This window comes from Hemicordylus capensis, chromosome 2, assembly GCF_027244095.1.
Source record: "Hemicordylus capensis ecotype Gifberg chromosome 2, rHemCap1.1.pri, whole genome shotgun sequence".
NCBI classification, from domain to species: Eukaryota; Metazoa; Chordata; class Lepidosauria; order Squamata; family Cordylidae; genus Hemicordylus; species Hemicordylus capensis.
Window position 1 is genome coordinate 217,190,509 of NC_069658.1, and position 14,754 is coordinate 217,205,262.

Genomic DNA, 14,754 nt, shown 5'->3' on the forward strand with positions numbered 1-14,754 from the left:
GTCTACTCTGGCTGGCAGCAGCTCTCCAGGCAGGAATTTCTCATCCCTACCTGGTGAAGTCAGGGATTGAACCTAGGACCTCCTGCATGCAAAGCAGATGCTATGGCACCGAGCTACCGCCCCATCCCTAACAGGGACCCCTAGCACAGCTGAAAGAACTAGCCCACAGAAGTCTACAATACTTTTTTTAGCCCTCCCACACACAAAGGTTTTAAAGCCTCTCTTACCTGGATTCTTCAAACTAGGCCAGAGGCCTAGGCTTCAGTAACTTCTGCTCTGATTCAGCTACACCCATGTATCTACAATTCTTTGTCATCCCTTTCCTTTTCGACTGCAATCTAGCAGGGAATCCTACATTATACTCCTTCCTAAGACACACGGATGTTATCTGAAGTTTAACCCTGAAGCACCCGAAATATACCAGCTTGCTAGAAGGCAACGGGCCATAGCATCTGCTTTGCATGCAGAAGGTCCCAGGTTCAATCCCTGGCAGTGTCTCCAGGTAGGGCTTGAAAAGTTCACTCTCTGAAATCCCAGAAAGCTGCTGCCAGTCCGTGTAAGTAAGCCACACTGCATTCAGCAAACTAAAAGGTCCAACTCAATAGGAGGCAGCTACATATGTTCATAAAGTCTCCTTAAAGTGGCGCAGCGGGGAAATGCTTGACTAACAAGCAGAAGGTTGCCGGTTCAAATCCCTGCTGGTATGTTCCCCAGACTATTGGAAACACCTATATTGGGCAGCAGCGATATAGGAAGATGCTGAAAGGCATAATCTCATACTGTGCAGGAAGAGGCAATGGTAAACCCCTCCTGTATTCTACCAAGAGAAAACCACAGGGCTCTGTGGGTGCCAGGAGTCAAAATCAACTTGATGGCACACTTTACCTTTTATATATGTTCCTCAGAAGCATCCATAGCCCAGTACTAGAGCACCTGATCTGCCTGTAGGAAATCTCAGGTTCAAGCCTTGGCAGCATCTCCAGGAAGGACTGGGAAAGACCCCCATCTAAAATCTTGGAGTGCTGCTGCCAGTCAGAGTAAGCAATCCTTAACTAGGTAAGTAAAGGATCCGACTCAGTGGAAGGCCCCAGCTTGCCCTCAATTTCATAGAATTTTAATGCTGGAAGGGACCTTGGCGGTCTTCAGGGCTTGACAAATCCCAGGTGCCAGGGAGCCATGGTGCCTAGAAAGTTAACTGTGGTGCCTAGACTAGACTTCCCCTGCCAGCTGAGCACAGAGGCATCTTTTAAAGTGGTGATTCTCTAATATTTAGTAGGGAGAGAGCAACTGGCCCTATCCTGCCCCAGTACAGCATCCCTCCAGAGGCTGTTGCTGGTCTCCCCCTTGTGTCCCATTTTAGAGTGGGGTACAGGGAAACATCTTATTTACTTTATTTTCTATGTAAAATGCTTTGAGAACTTGTATTTAAGTAGGAATAGTATAGAATAGTCAGAGGTCAAATAAATCAAATATGTGAACTGCCCAGGGACTTGTGTATGGGGGTGGTATTAAAATGAATTTCTTCCACCAAGACCTCTTTATAATGCAAAAATAAAATACCAGATATTACAAGTTAAAACAAAACCTGTTTCAATATAAACACACCATCCTCAGTTGCTTACCACACCAAGTACTGCAGCAGCGCTTGAATTCCCCTCTTTCAAGATAAGCACTAGGCAGGGGAAAAAGGAAGCCATATACCAGCTGCAACAAATTTGCAATTGCCAATTAAGGCAGAGAGGGAGGGTCACTACAAGCTGCAACAAGGAACAATTAACCCTTCAAAGACTAATGAAGGCCATAGCTGAAACCATCTCCTCAACATTAATATCTGGTTTTAATTTCTGTGGACAAGTGATGGGAACTAAGATATCTGTATTGATGGTGGAAAGAAATCTGCAGAAGTGTAAAATTGAGGCAATGTCTATAGAAAAATTAAGACCAGATATTAATGTTGAGATGTTTTTCAGCTTTGAAATTCATCGGTCTTTGAAGGGTTAATTGTTCCTTCTTGCAGCTTGTAGGTGATCCTCCCACTCCATCTTCCCCACCTTAATTGGTTACTGCTAATTTGTTGCAGCTGTTATATTGCTCCCTCTCCCCCCACTCCTTAGGATTTAGGAACTTCTGTGATACAGTACTTGATTTGGTAAGCATCAAACGATGGTGTTTTTACATTGAAATGGGTTTTGTTTTAACTTGTAACATCTGGAATTTTATTTTTGCATTATAAAGATGTCTTGGTGGAAGACTTGCTTAGAGCCAATATGCACATAGCATTGCCAATTATTTTGGGTATTAAAATACATTTTTGTCCCAAGCAGCCGGGGTTCTAGTCTAATAACTTTACTTGTAAAAGGGGATAAGAAGCAGCGCTTTTACCCTCCCTGATGTCCATCACCGAGTCTGGTGATTTTTGTCAAGTGTCCATTGTCTGGCTCTTAAGTTTTTGGCTGGCCTAGAGATCCAGAGAAAAATTGTCAAGGCCTGTTCTAGATGAACCCCTGCTCAGTGCAGGAAACAAATAGCAAATTTCTAAGAGAAGGAGTGCTTATGAACACAAGTACTGTGCTACTACTGATATTTATATACCACTGCTACTAGGAATATGTATATACCACTCTTCAACTAAAGTTCTCAAAGCGGCTTACATAGAAAAATACATAAGGTGGTCCCCAAAGGGCTCACAGTCTAAAAAGAAACATAGATCAGATACCAGCAACAGCCACTGGAGGGATGCTGTGCTGGGGTTGGATAGGGCCGGTTGCTCTCCTCCTGCTAAATATAAAAAGAACCACCACTTTTTAAAAGTGTCTCTTTGCTCAATTTGCAGGGGGTAGTGATTCATCTGGTCCAGTACCATCTATGGCAGGGATTCTCAACGTTGGGTCCCCAGATGTTATTGGACTTCAACTCCCATAATCCCCAACTAAAGGCTACTGGGGCTGGGGATTATGGGAGTTGAAGTCCAATAACATCTGGGGACCCAACGTTGAGAATCCCTGGTCTACAGTGACTGGTTCTCAGTGGTCCAACTTCCCCTAATTCTAGCCTTTAAACAGGGTGACCGGGGTCAGCCAGGCTTCCCTGGTACTGAACATGGTAAATAGCTTTTAAAGGAGACCTTTCTGGGTAATTTTTGGTTAAGTCACCCAGTCCTTTCTGGCTAACCTTAAGTCACAGTCCTTTCTGGGGAATTTCTGGGGAAGTCATGCAGTCCTGTAACTCTGCAAGCCCAGAGCCGTGACTCATGCAGAAACAGAGCAGGAAACATTCACCAAGGTTTTTCCAGGTTCTGTACCAGAAGTGACTGGTCAGAATTGATGCAACCTCACAGCAGATGACTCCACCCCAGAGGCCGCCAACTGGATGGCCACAAAGTCAGAGTAGTGTGGTGGACTTTCTTGAGAATTTTGAATGGAGACATTGTGGAGATGGGGCTCAGGGGCCAAGGATCTGCTTTGCATGCAGATTCCAGGTTCGGTCCCTGGCAGCATTTCTTGGTAGGGCTGGGAAAGAATCCTGGAGAGCTGCTGCCAGTCAGAGTAGACAGAACTGAGCTGGACAGACCACTGGTCTGACTCAGCAGATGGCAGCTTCCAGTTTCCCTATTTTTCAGAAAGCGTTGCATCAGAAAGTGAGACCATTTGCCCAGGACCTTGCTCATGGCCCCCTGCTAACTGAACAAAGAGGCACCTTTTAAAAGTGATGATTCTTTTTGAGCAGGGGGAGAGCAACTGGCCCTATCCATCCCCAGCACAACCTCCGTCCAGTGGTTGTTGCTGGTGTCTATCTTATGTTCCTTCTTTAGACTGTGAGCCCTTTGCAGACAGAGAGCCATTTTATTTATGTAAACCGCTTTGGGAATTTTGTTAAAAAGCGATATATAAGTATTTGTCATTGTTGTCAACCTAAGAAATCAACCAGGAGAAGCAGTCTACCCAGTCACTCATAACTGGCACAGATATAATTACCAGACAATTCAGAATGTAGTTGAACCACAGAATGTTAGAGCTGGAAGTAACCCTAGAGGTCTTCTAGTCCAACCCCCCTGCTCAGTGCAGTAATGAATGAAAAAAAGATACTACAGTTAATGACTAGCTGTCAGTGCGGTAATCTGCCTCAGCATCCCTGAGAGATGGCTGCCCAACCTCTGTTGGAAAACCTCTAGAGAAGGAGAGTCTGTCATTGCATGAGGCAGGCTGTTCCGTTGTCCAATGGCTCTTAAACTGAAGGCGGAGGAACACACTAAAGTCTTACCTGAGACCCATATCTCCAAGCAAGTCAAAGCCAAAGTATGTTCACCTGCATTCACTCATCCTTGCCTCTGCTATCCATATGTTTTCCTGTTTCGGATCCTTGTCCCTGCTATATCAACACTTAAGACTGTAAGCTGCTTGGGACAGAGACCTGACTTATTTAGCAGCGCGGCCACTGGTTGTATAACTAACCCCAGAGGCCTCCAAAATTTTGAGTGGCAATGAAAATACACAGCCCAGTCCTTGTCACACCTACTCAGGGGTAAATCCTACCAAACCAGCACTGCACACAAAGTTCAAGCCTTAGAAGGCAAGTAAGAACATAAGAACAGCCTTGCTGGACCAGGCTCAGGCCCAAGGCCCATCTAGTCCAGCATCCTGTTTCACACAGTGGCCCACCAGATGCCACTGGAAGCTACCGGCAAGAGCTGAGGGCATGCCCTCTCTCCTGCTGTTATTCCTCTGCAACTGGTACTCAGAGGCATCCTCAGTGGAAGTAGCCAAGGCAGTGTTAAATAAAGCAATTTTACACATATATTCTTATGAATCATGTTTACATCTTCCTTTGGTTTGCTACCCTGGGTTTGTTTTTGAAGGGTGGGACATAAATCCTCTGATAATTTGAGCACTGCACTAGAATTAACTAAACATCACTGAAGTGCATTGAAATACACAGCATTCTTACTGTACTTAAAGAACTATTTTCCTAATATTGATTTTTCAACAGGGTTTGAAATTTAGCAATATTAGCAGGTTGAGTAGACTAAAATCAAGTTTGGTAAGGTATAGGATATATGTTTTGAATTATTATAGCAAGGGTTAATTGTATAATTAGTGATTCACGCTGATTCGTGAGCTGGAAGTCAAATTTTTTTGTTTAATGTTTGATGTAATGAGATTAAGATATTGTTAAAATCAATAAAAAATTTAAAGCAAAAAAAAAGGAAATACACATGTGTAAAATCATAGAATTTTAGAGCTGGAAGCAACTTTGGAGGACCCTTCTCCATGTGGGAATATGTAATTTGCATCCCACCCTTTAAGCACAGTATGGTTCACAAGAATGCAAAAGCCCACAATTACACTAAAAATATTCTGTTAGTCATGCTAAAGACACAGAACGCCAGAAAGTGGAGCCAGTTATAAAACAGTAGAACTCATAACAAAATCAATTAGAAGTCTCACAAAAGATAAAGCTTCACCCACCCACGCACCCAAGTGAGGCCAGGGATTCAACCTGATCCTCCAGGACTGGCCTGCAGTCACCAGGGACCCACATTCTTCTCCAGGTGACTCTTGAAAGCAACATGGTTTTAATGGCTTGATCTTATGAAAGATATTGGAAAGCTATTTTGCATGTTTAGATAAGACTAGCAATGAAGGTGGCAAGCCTCCAGGCTTGGCCAGGAGTCTCCAGGATTGTGATAACAGCCGCCACTGCCCCCATTCCCAACACATCTCAGCCCTATTTGCATACCTAGCAACCAGGGTGGATTTGATTTAAATCAAACTGATTTAAATCATGATTTAAATCACTAGCAGGGTGGATAAAAATAAAAAAATCTGATTTAAATAAAAAAAATTGGATTTTTTTGATTTAAATTGGATTTTTTTTATTTTTATCCACCCTGCTAGTGATTTAAATTGTGATTTAAATCAAATCCACCCTGCTAGCAACCAACACAAAAGAAGAAAGGATACAACATAGGGTTGCCAACCCTATGTTGACCTGAAGCCTCCAGGAATCAGCATCCATCTCCAGGTGACTTTTTAAAGCAATCCTGGAGATTTTAATGGCTTGATATGGTAAAAAACAAACAACAAAGAACTAAGATTGAGAGACTTTGGAACACGCTTCCAAAATTGAGACTTTGGAACACACTTCCCGTGGGAATAAGAGTCTCCTCGTCTCTAGCGGCTTTCTCATCTTTTTACCCAGGCTTTTTAACTTTTTAAATTTTAGATTGTTTATTGATTTGTTTTAAACTGTTTTTAGCATTTAATTGATTTTAATGTTTTGTTTTTGTTGTGAACTGCCCTGAGACCTTGGTCTAGGGTGGTATACAAATACATTATATCAATAATGAATGAATAAATAAAGATATATTGGGAGGAAATCTCCAGGACTATCCCAACTCCAGACCAGGTCATCCGATAAGTCACTGTAGATGACCAAATATCTGCATAGGATTGCAAGTTTTAAAGTCAAAGTATTTAAATAGGATAGGCATTGAGGGACCCCAAGAGTCCCTTAATTCTGAGGAGTTTTCACTTGACCCCTCAAAGCAGGACGAAGAAGACTGCAAGGTAGGTACCTCCATTCTAACTATGGGGCATGATCCAGCCAGAGTTACACACCTTGGAATCCCACTGGCTTCGACAGATGCTGAACTCGCCACTCGGCAGTACCATGCCCAGACTTTTATTATTATTATTGAATTTTTATTATTAACATATTTTTATACCACCCAAAACTTCAATCTCTGGGCGGTTTACAACAAAATAAAAACAGAAAGTAAAACGTTAAGACAAAAACAAAAGGTTTAAAACATTACAACAATTAAATTTTTTAAAAGAATATTTTAAAACAGCATTAAAACAACATTAATTAAAAGCCTGGGTGAACAGATGCATCTTTAAAGACTTTAAAAGCTGTCAGAGATGGGGAGACTTTTAACTCCCTTTCCAGATATCCTCCATTTCCCTCTATTAGCTTCCCCAGTGGGGCCTGCTTCTTCTTGGCAGTTCCCAGGATGTCCCCCACAACCAGTTTCCCCCCACAATAGTAGGTTCCTCACCAGTTTCCAGTATGTCCCCCCACCCCCCACCCCCAACTTTTATTTTCAAAACAGCTCTGCTGGGTTTAGAAAGAGTCTGCAGCACACAGTGTTTTAGGGGGGGTGGAGGGAAAGATTGCAAAGCAAGAAGAACTGAGGCCACCCCAAAGCCATGTTTTAATGGACACTCTAAAAGGCAAACGCCTAAAAGCACATGGGGTGGAGGAGATAAATCCTACCTGTTTTCAGTAGTCCTGTTCTGAAGCTTAATTTTGCATTTTTTTTTTTAAAGGAGACCTATCACTTGATCTTTCTAGAAGATTTTTAAGTTCCCAACTTCTTAAGTTCGGTTTTTAAGTTCAGCGGGGAGGAGAGAAGTTTTTGTGAGTGTAGGAATCTGTTGGGCGGGGCAGACAGAGCTTCACACGGAACCTGATGAAACCACAGGCACACAATTGCAAACAATGGACACGCTAGCCTCCATGCAAGGAAACATTTAAAAGTTTTCCCTCCCCCAGTGGGGCCAAGAGCGTGGGGTGCCCTCTGCTTTTATGTAGCCGCCACCACAGCAACAACACTCCCTCCGCGCACACACAACTGTAGCACTTGATCATTTTTAAGCAGAATCACAATACCTTGGAATAACTCCGGGGTAATTGCTCCGGTTCAGGCAGCGACACACACTCAGCAAAAGCTCCTCCGGCGTGTGACTGATAAAGGCACTCCCCCCCCAGAGGCGTGGTTAGAACTTGGCCAGCTCGCGATTAGTGCGTTGCGTTGGAGCCAATCAAGCAAGGGGAGGACTTGCGGAGGGCCAATGGGGAGTGGCAGAATGCGTAGGGGGCGGTAGGAGGTTACGCTGAGAGCTTGTTACAAAAGGAAAACAAAGAAGCTGCGGTTCACGTGCGTTGGAGGTGGGCGTGGGAACGCGGTCGTGGAAAGGAATGTTAATTAATGGTATGAGTGAATTAATTCGTGTTATTAAACTCGAAACTGCGGAATACCTTCTGTCGCCGAGTGCCGGGGCCTGGCGCTGGAATGCATGAAGCCATGGGATTTGAAAAGACCACCCCTGAGCATGTGCAGAGCCTTCGCACACGCTATGCTCTCACAACTCAGGATGGGATTTCCGGCCAAACTGCAAAACATTGAATTGTATTTCTAAAGCACTTCAAACGCTGGTTTAAAAAAATAGAAGAGTAGGTGGGAAGGAGTTATAAGAGTTTATATGCATCGTTTGGAGAACGCTTTCCCCTTTTTTCTTATACTGGAATTCAGGGGCCAACAAACGAAGTCGAGGAGAAGCAGGGAAGATCTAGAGCTGCACCATCTGTGGAATTTACTGACACAAGATGTGGTGGTGGATACCAGCTTAGATGAGTTTAAAAGTGGGTTAGTAGAATTCATGGAGGAAGAGGAGTTGTTGTTTATCAGTGGCTACAGGCCCTGACTGTTGCATTGAACCTCCCTATTTAGAGGCAGTCTATCTCTAAGCAGTTGCTCGATGCCATAAATGGGAGGGGCTAGAGAGACTTCTCCTTCCCTTTTTCAGGACACTAGAACACTGAAACTGATTGGAAGGAGATTCAGGGCAGAGATTTAAAAAAGGACGTCTTTACAAAAGGTGCATGATTGGCTTGTGGAACTCATTGATACAGGGTGCAGTGATAGTGACTGCTGGCTTAGATGCCTTTAAAAGGAGCTGGAGAAATGGGAGGACAATTATCAATGGCTACTAGTTGTGATGGCTATATGCTGCCAATAGTTGCTGAAGAGCAATGTTAGAGGGAAGTTGCCTACATGTTCTGCTTTGGGGCTTCCCAAAGGGATCTGGTTTGCCACTGGTGGAAACAGGATGCTGGACTGCATAATCCTTTGGTCTGATCCAGCAGGGCTCTCCTTAAGTTAGCTAAAATGGAACCTCTGTGTTCGGAGGCAGTCTACCTCTGAGCACCAGATTATGGGGATTAAGAACAGGGGAGAAGAAAGCTGGACTTGTGGTAGCAAGCATGACTTGTCCCCTTAGCTAAGCAGAGTCTGCCCTGGTTGCATTTGAAAGGGAGAATAGAAGTGTGAGCAGTGTAAGATATTCCCCTCAGGGGATGGAGCCGCTCTGGGAAGAGCAGAAGGTTCCAAGTTCCCTCCCTGGCAGCATCTCCAAGATAGGGCTGAGAGAGATTCCTGCCTGCAACCTTGGAGAAGCCGCTGCCAGTCTGTGTAGACAATACTGAGCTAGATAGACCAATGGTCTGACTCAGTATATGGCAGCTTCCTATGTTCCTATGAGGGTTGTTGCATCTGTGCTGTGCTTCCAAGGGGCATCTGGTTAGCCACTATGGGGAAAAGGATGCAGGACTTTTAATTTAATTTATTTTTGTTTAATTAAAATATTCATATCTTGTCTGACTTCTCCTGTGCAATACTACTTTTACTACTTTTCTATTGTTTTATATTAAAATAACATAAAAGTATTAAACATTAGATAGAATTTGCACAGGAGAGCTGTTTTTGTGGCAGCAAGCATGACTTGTCCCCTTAGCTAAGCAGGGTCTGCCTTGGTTTGCATTTGGATGGGAGACTACCTGTGAGCACTGTAAGATATTCACCTCTGGGGTCAGGGGCCGATCTGGGCCGAGCAGGTCCTGGGTTCACTCCCTGACATCTGCAGGTAGGGTTGGAAGAGACCAAGATAGGGATTAGAGAGGATCCTGCTTGCAACCTTGGAGAGCTGCTGCCAGCCAGTGTAGACAATACTGCACTAGATGGACCAAGGGTCTGACTTGGTGTACGGCCGCTTCCAAAGTTCTTGTTCTGATGTCTTTGGTCTGATCTTTTGGGCTCTTCTTATGGAGGCTTATCAATCGCTACTTGCAGAAATCTTCCTCAGAGCGCAGATATCAGTTCCACCAAGTGGACGCTGATATCCGTCTTCTACACCAATCTCCCTGGCCATTTAAAAGTCGCAGTCTGGAAATTTCTGCACTCCCTAACCAAATGTAGGCCAACCCAGTGACTATGGCAACTGTGGAATGAATTTTGTGTGTGTCTGTTTTTTCTGAACTGCTGTTCCCATTTGTTATGTGGGCTGAAGTTACTATAGCAACCCCAGGATATGTTTTACTCAAGCGCTCTGGAAGGAGGGTCGGATTCTGCCACACGCTGAGTCCCATGTTTGAGACCCTCTGGCTACAAAAGGGTTGGAGTTGCTTCTGGTGGACTGTTTAGTAGGAGTTCCTGCCTACATATGCATTTAGGTATTAAAATGCTGATAACATTTTGCAATTTTTTAAAAAAGAGTCATTATAATACAATCAGATCACTCACAATGAAAAACTGCCCTGGGCGTTTCAAATTTTCGAAATGATTCATGCATGATCGCTCAATAATCTTTACATACTGCCCTGTGAGGTTGGCCAATTCAATAGAATTGACTGCATTTCTAAAATCAGTGCATACAGCTGCCTATTTAATTCACGGCTGAGGCAGAATTCGAACCAGGGACTTCATGGCACTCCCGCACAGTAAATCCCATTGAGGAGAGAGTGGACAGAGACAATTTTTCATCCCTCTCTCACAACACTAGAACCAGGGGCCATCTCATGAAACCAAAGGTCAGGAATTTTAGGACTGACAAAAGGAAGTACCTTTTCACACCGCACATAATTAAGCTGAGGAATTCTCTGCCACTGGATGTGGTGATGGCCACTAGTTTGGGTGGCTTTAAAAGGGGCTTAGATAAATTCATGGAAGACAGGATTATCAATGGTTACTAGTCTGGTGGGGATAGGCCACCTCCAGCCTCAGAAGCAAGATGCCTCTCAATACCAGTTGCAAGGGAGCAAGAGCAGGAGAGAGAAGGCATTCCCTCACCTCTTGCCTGTGGGCTTCCAAGGGGCATCTGGTGGGCCACTGTGTGAAACAGGATGCTGGACTGGATGGGCCTTGGGCCTGATCCAGCAGGGCTGTGATTCCAGGTAAATGTGTTTAGGATTGTAGACTTAGCCACTCAGTTACAGAAATTCATGTTGTGTGAAAGACCTCTCTCTGTCCAAGATGTCAGAAACCTGCAGCCCATCGGAGCAGACAAATCGATATGTACATGTACAAGATAAGGGAAACTTGGCTTGGCCGCGCTATACCTGAAAAGGCTCTAGGTGCCTTAGTGAAGTTGAACGTGAGCCCGCTGTGTGATGCAACAGCTAAAAAAACAAACACTGTCTTTGGCTGTGTTCACAGAGGCAGCATGCCCAGATCATGAAAAGCAAATGTTCCACTCTATTCTGGGCTGGTCAGGCCTCACTTGGAATATTTTGTCCAGTTCTGGACCCTACATTTTCAGAAGCAGGACATCTTGTGATGTAGTGTATTTGCTCAGAGGGTCCCGGGTTCAATCCTTGGCATCTCCATGCAGGGCTGGGGGAAAACCTGTGTCTGACTGAATGAAGAAATGCTGCCAGTCAGTGCGGACAACACTGGGTTAGACGGACCAAAGGTCTGACTCAGGAGGAGGCAGCTTCATATTTTCAGGTGGCTTTTTCCCAGGATCCATAACTTCCCTCCAGTTCCCCATGCGCTTCATATTAAGCATGCTAATTGAGACAGAATTATATATACATAATATAATACAGCCAAGTCCCTTCCTAATGGCTCACTTTGCAGCCATGGCCTAGAGGGACGGAACGCAGATGGCTTTGGCACGACCAAACGCGCAGCTCCTTCGACTGTGACCAGCAGGGGTCTGTCGGCTAGCAGGCCCATGTCAGATCCGGTTTGGTGTGCATCAAATTGCGCCTGAATCTGGTGTGGACACTTTCAGGCTGCAGGGCATGGCTGCAGATGTGGGAAACATATGTTTGTGCAGCTGCCTGAGTCGTTGAAAAGACACATCCAGCTCTTCGGGTAAGAAGCAGCTGTTACTGGTCTGGGGATGCAGAAATGCATGGTTGTTTTTTTTTCTCAGATGTGCAACCAGAAGCAAAACGTGCAATTCCTAAAATATATATATGTACAGGAGAATCTTGCTAATGGCTGGTCCAGCACTTGCGGTTTTGCGTATCCGCGGTTGGCTAATGGACACCCAACCTCAGTATACGCGAGGGAACAAATGAGGGGAAAGGGTTAAACCCACATATCTGCGGGTCGGGGTGGTTGGAAATGACCTCGGAGGTCCTTTCCGGCCACCCTGTAGTGTTCCAGAGCCATTATATGGCTTGTTTTTTAAAATCCCCAAGGGGGAATATGTGGCTTTTGGATGAATTTCAGCAAAGTTTGGACTTGTTCGGCTTGCAAAGGACAGAGGAGCATGTTAGGGTCTGGGAAACCTAGCCCCCTCCCCCCCCGATTCCTATAGCTCTAATCCCCCCACCCTCGGTACCCGCAGATTTACTTTCTGCATCCCGCCCCCGCAGAACGAAACCCCTGCAAATAACATCATCTGGGAACCACATTCCTGTTACAGAGGACACTGAGTGCAAATACCCCTGGGGACCATATGTGTGTCCAACCCTGAAGATTTGCAGTGTTTGGTGGAGAAGCAACTATGCCCGTGGAGGCTCAGCTGGCCATAAGCAGGGAGTCAACTTAGGCCGGCATTCTGCGTTTGCTAGCAATAGCTTTGCCTTTAGTCATATTCCAGGTGCCCTCCCTGAACTGCAAAGAAGTGGGGGGGGGGGCGGGGAAGCAAGTTGCTAGTCCCTTTTACTTGTGGAAATGTGAGGGAAATGTGCAGCCAGGATTCTGTTCATTGGCTCCCAGAGAAGTAATATAATTAAATAACTGTAAACATATTAGAACTGCAGAATCGTAAAATATTAGTTTGGGGTGGGACCTCGGAGGTCTTCTAGTCCAACCCCCTGCTCGGTGCCTATTAGGATATCTGGATTTATGCTCTGGCTATTCAGCAGTGATTTTCTGGATCTCTTAAGCCAGGGGTGGACAACCTGAGGCTCTCCAGCTGTTGATGGACTACAACTCCCATCACCCCCTGCTGCAATAAATTCCAGAGGGGGTGATGGGAACTGTAGTCCAACAGCAGCTGGAGAGCCTCAGACACCCCCCCCACCACCATTACAATATGTTCTTCTATGAGCTTGTTTCAGGGATATTTATTTATTTATTAGATTTGTATACTGCCCCAAACTTGCATTTCTGGGCGTTTTACACAACATAGAACAAATAAAACAAAAACTAAAGCATTCAAACAATGAAAAACCACAATTCTAGTTAAAAAGCTTGGGTGAATGAATGTCTCTTTAGAGACTTTTTAAAAGCTGTCAGAAATGAGGAGGCTCTTATTTCAGCAGGGAGTGTATTCCAGAGTCTCGGGCAGCAACAGAGAACGGCCGGTCCCTGAGTAGCCATCAAACGAGCCGGTGGCAACTGCAGACGGACCTCTTCAGATTATCTCAATGGGTGATGGGGCTCATAGTGAAGAAGGCATTCTCTTAAATACTCTGGGCCTAAGCTATTTAGGGCTTTTATAACCAACACCTTGTATTTTTCCTGGAAACGTATTGGTAGCCTGTGTCGTTCTTTTAGTATAAGAATAATGTGGTCTCCAAGATAACCTGGAGACCAACCTGGCTGCTGCATTCTGTAACAACTGCAGTTTCCAGACTGCATACAAGGGCAGCCCCACATAGAGCACATTGCAGTAGTCAAATCTGGAGGTTACCAGCCTATGTATTGCTGATGTTCTGGCTGGCTTCCCTGTTTGTCAGATTTACTGATTGCTGACAAGCAAACTCTCCTTGCTTCCACCCACTGTATGCTCTTTTCTCTCCTGCACTGGCAAAGCCTTAATTTGATTCTTTTCTGTTTACATCAACAGCATCTCTTATTATTATTTAAAGGAAAGAGTGGGGAGAGGGGAAAGGAAAACTACCACAGGACAAGCAGGCAGCCGCTTTGGGACTGCAAATACGATCTTTTGCGTTTGGCTGTTATTGCTTTGTTAAATCACGGCAAATTGCTCGGCGGCTTTAAGCAATTGGGCTTAATTTAAAACTTCCACGGGAGTACAGCCTCACCATAAATTTCCGGGCGAGAGATGCTCACCGATAACATTGTGCGTCTCGTTCCCAATTAAAAATGAGGTGGGGGGGGGAAACTGGGGGTGGGGGGAGGAACTCACACCAACTGTGGAAGCAATTAATAATATATCATTAATATGTTGTGTAGATACTTCAGAGCCAATTCCGGGGGCATGATCTCGCAATCTGAAACGGGTCCAGCTTCAGTGTCTGTGGTTTTAAAGGGAGAGCCCAAGAGTGGGCCTTGTGGATACATCAACCAAAATATATTAGTTCCCCCACTCCTTTTCATTCGCAGGCCTCCCCACAGACCCTACAAATTTTGTGGCCAAAGCTGAAGCAATGAACACAGTCAACAAAACCATGACTGCTTCCCTGCTTGGCTGCCTGGAAAAGAGCATTACTCGCCATAGGCGACCAAGTGATTGACTAATGACAAGTTTTCCTTAGCTCAGTGGTTCTTCATGTGGGGTCCACCAGATGTTGCTGAACTACAACTCCCAACATCCTCCATAAATTGTGGCTGGGGCTGCTGGGAGTTGTAGTTCAGCAACGTCTGGTGGCCCCCACATTAAGAACCACTGCGCTAACCTGTTTTGCAGGTTAAGTAGCTGACAGAGCTGGGGTTCTCAGACTTGGGTGCCTGAGATATTGCTGAACTACAGCTCCCATCATCCTTTGGCTATT

The 14,754-nt window shown here is 44.9% G+C and overlaps 1 protein-coding gene across 2 annotated transcripts in view; it reads right to left on the reverse strand.

Annotated features, from left to right (window-relative positions):
- LOC128345831 (perilipin-3-like) overlaps nucleotides 1–7,808 on the reverse strand; it is a 29,131-nt gene extending 21,323 nt beyond the window's left edge. The window contains exon 1 of one of the 2 annotated variants that reach the window (XM_053298384.1): nucleotides 7,672–7,808. The gene's annotated coding sequence lies outside the window, so the exon portion shown is untranslated. Of the gene's footprint in view, nucleotides 1–1,622; nucleotides 1,645–7,671 lie in introns of those variants that run through there. The other variant, XM_053298387.1, reaches the window with a different exon arrangement.
- Between the last annotated feature and the right edge of the window lie 6,946 nt (nucleotides 7,809–14,754).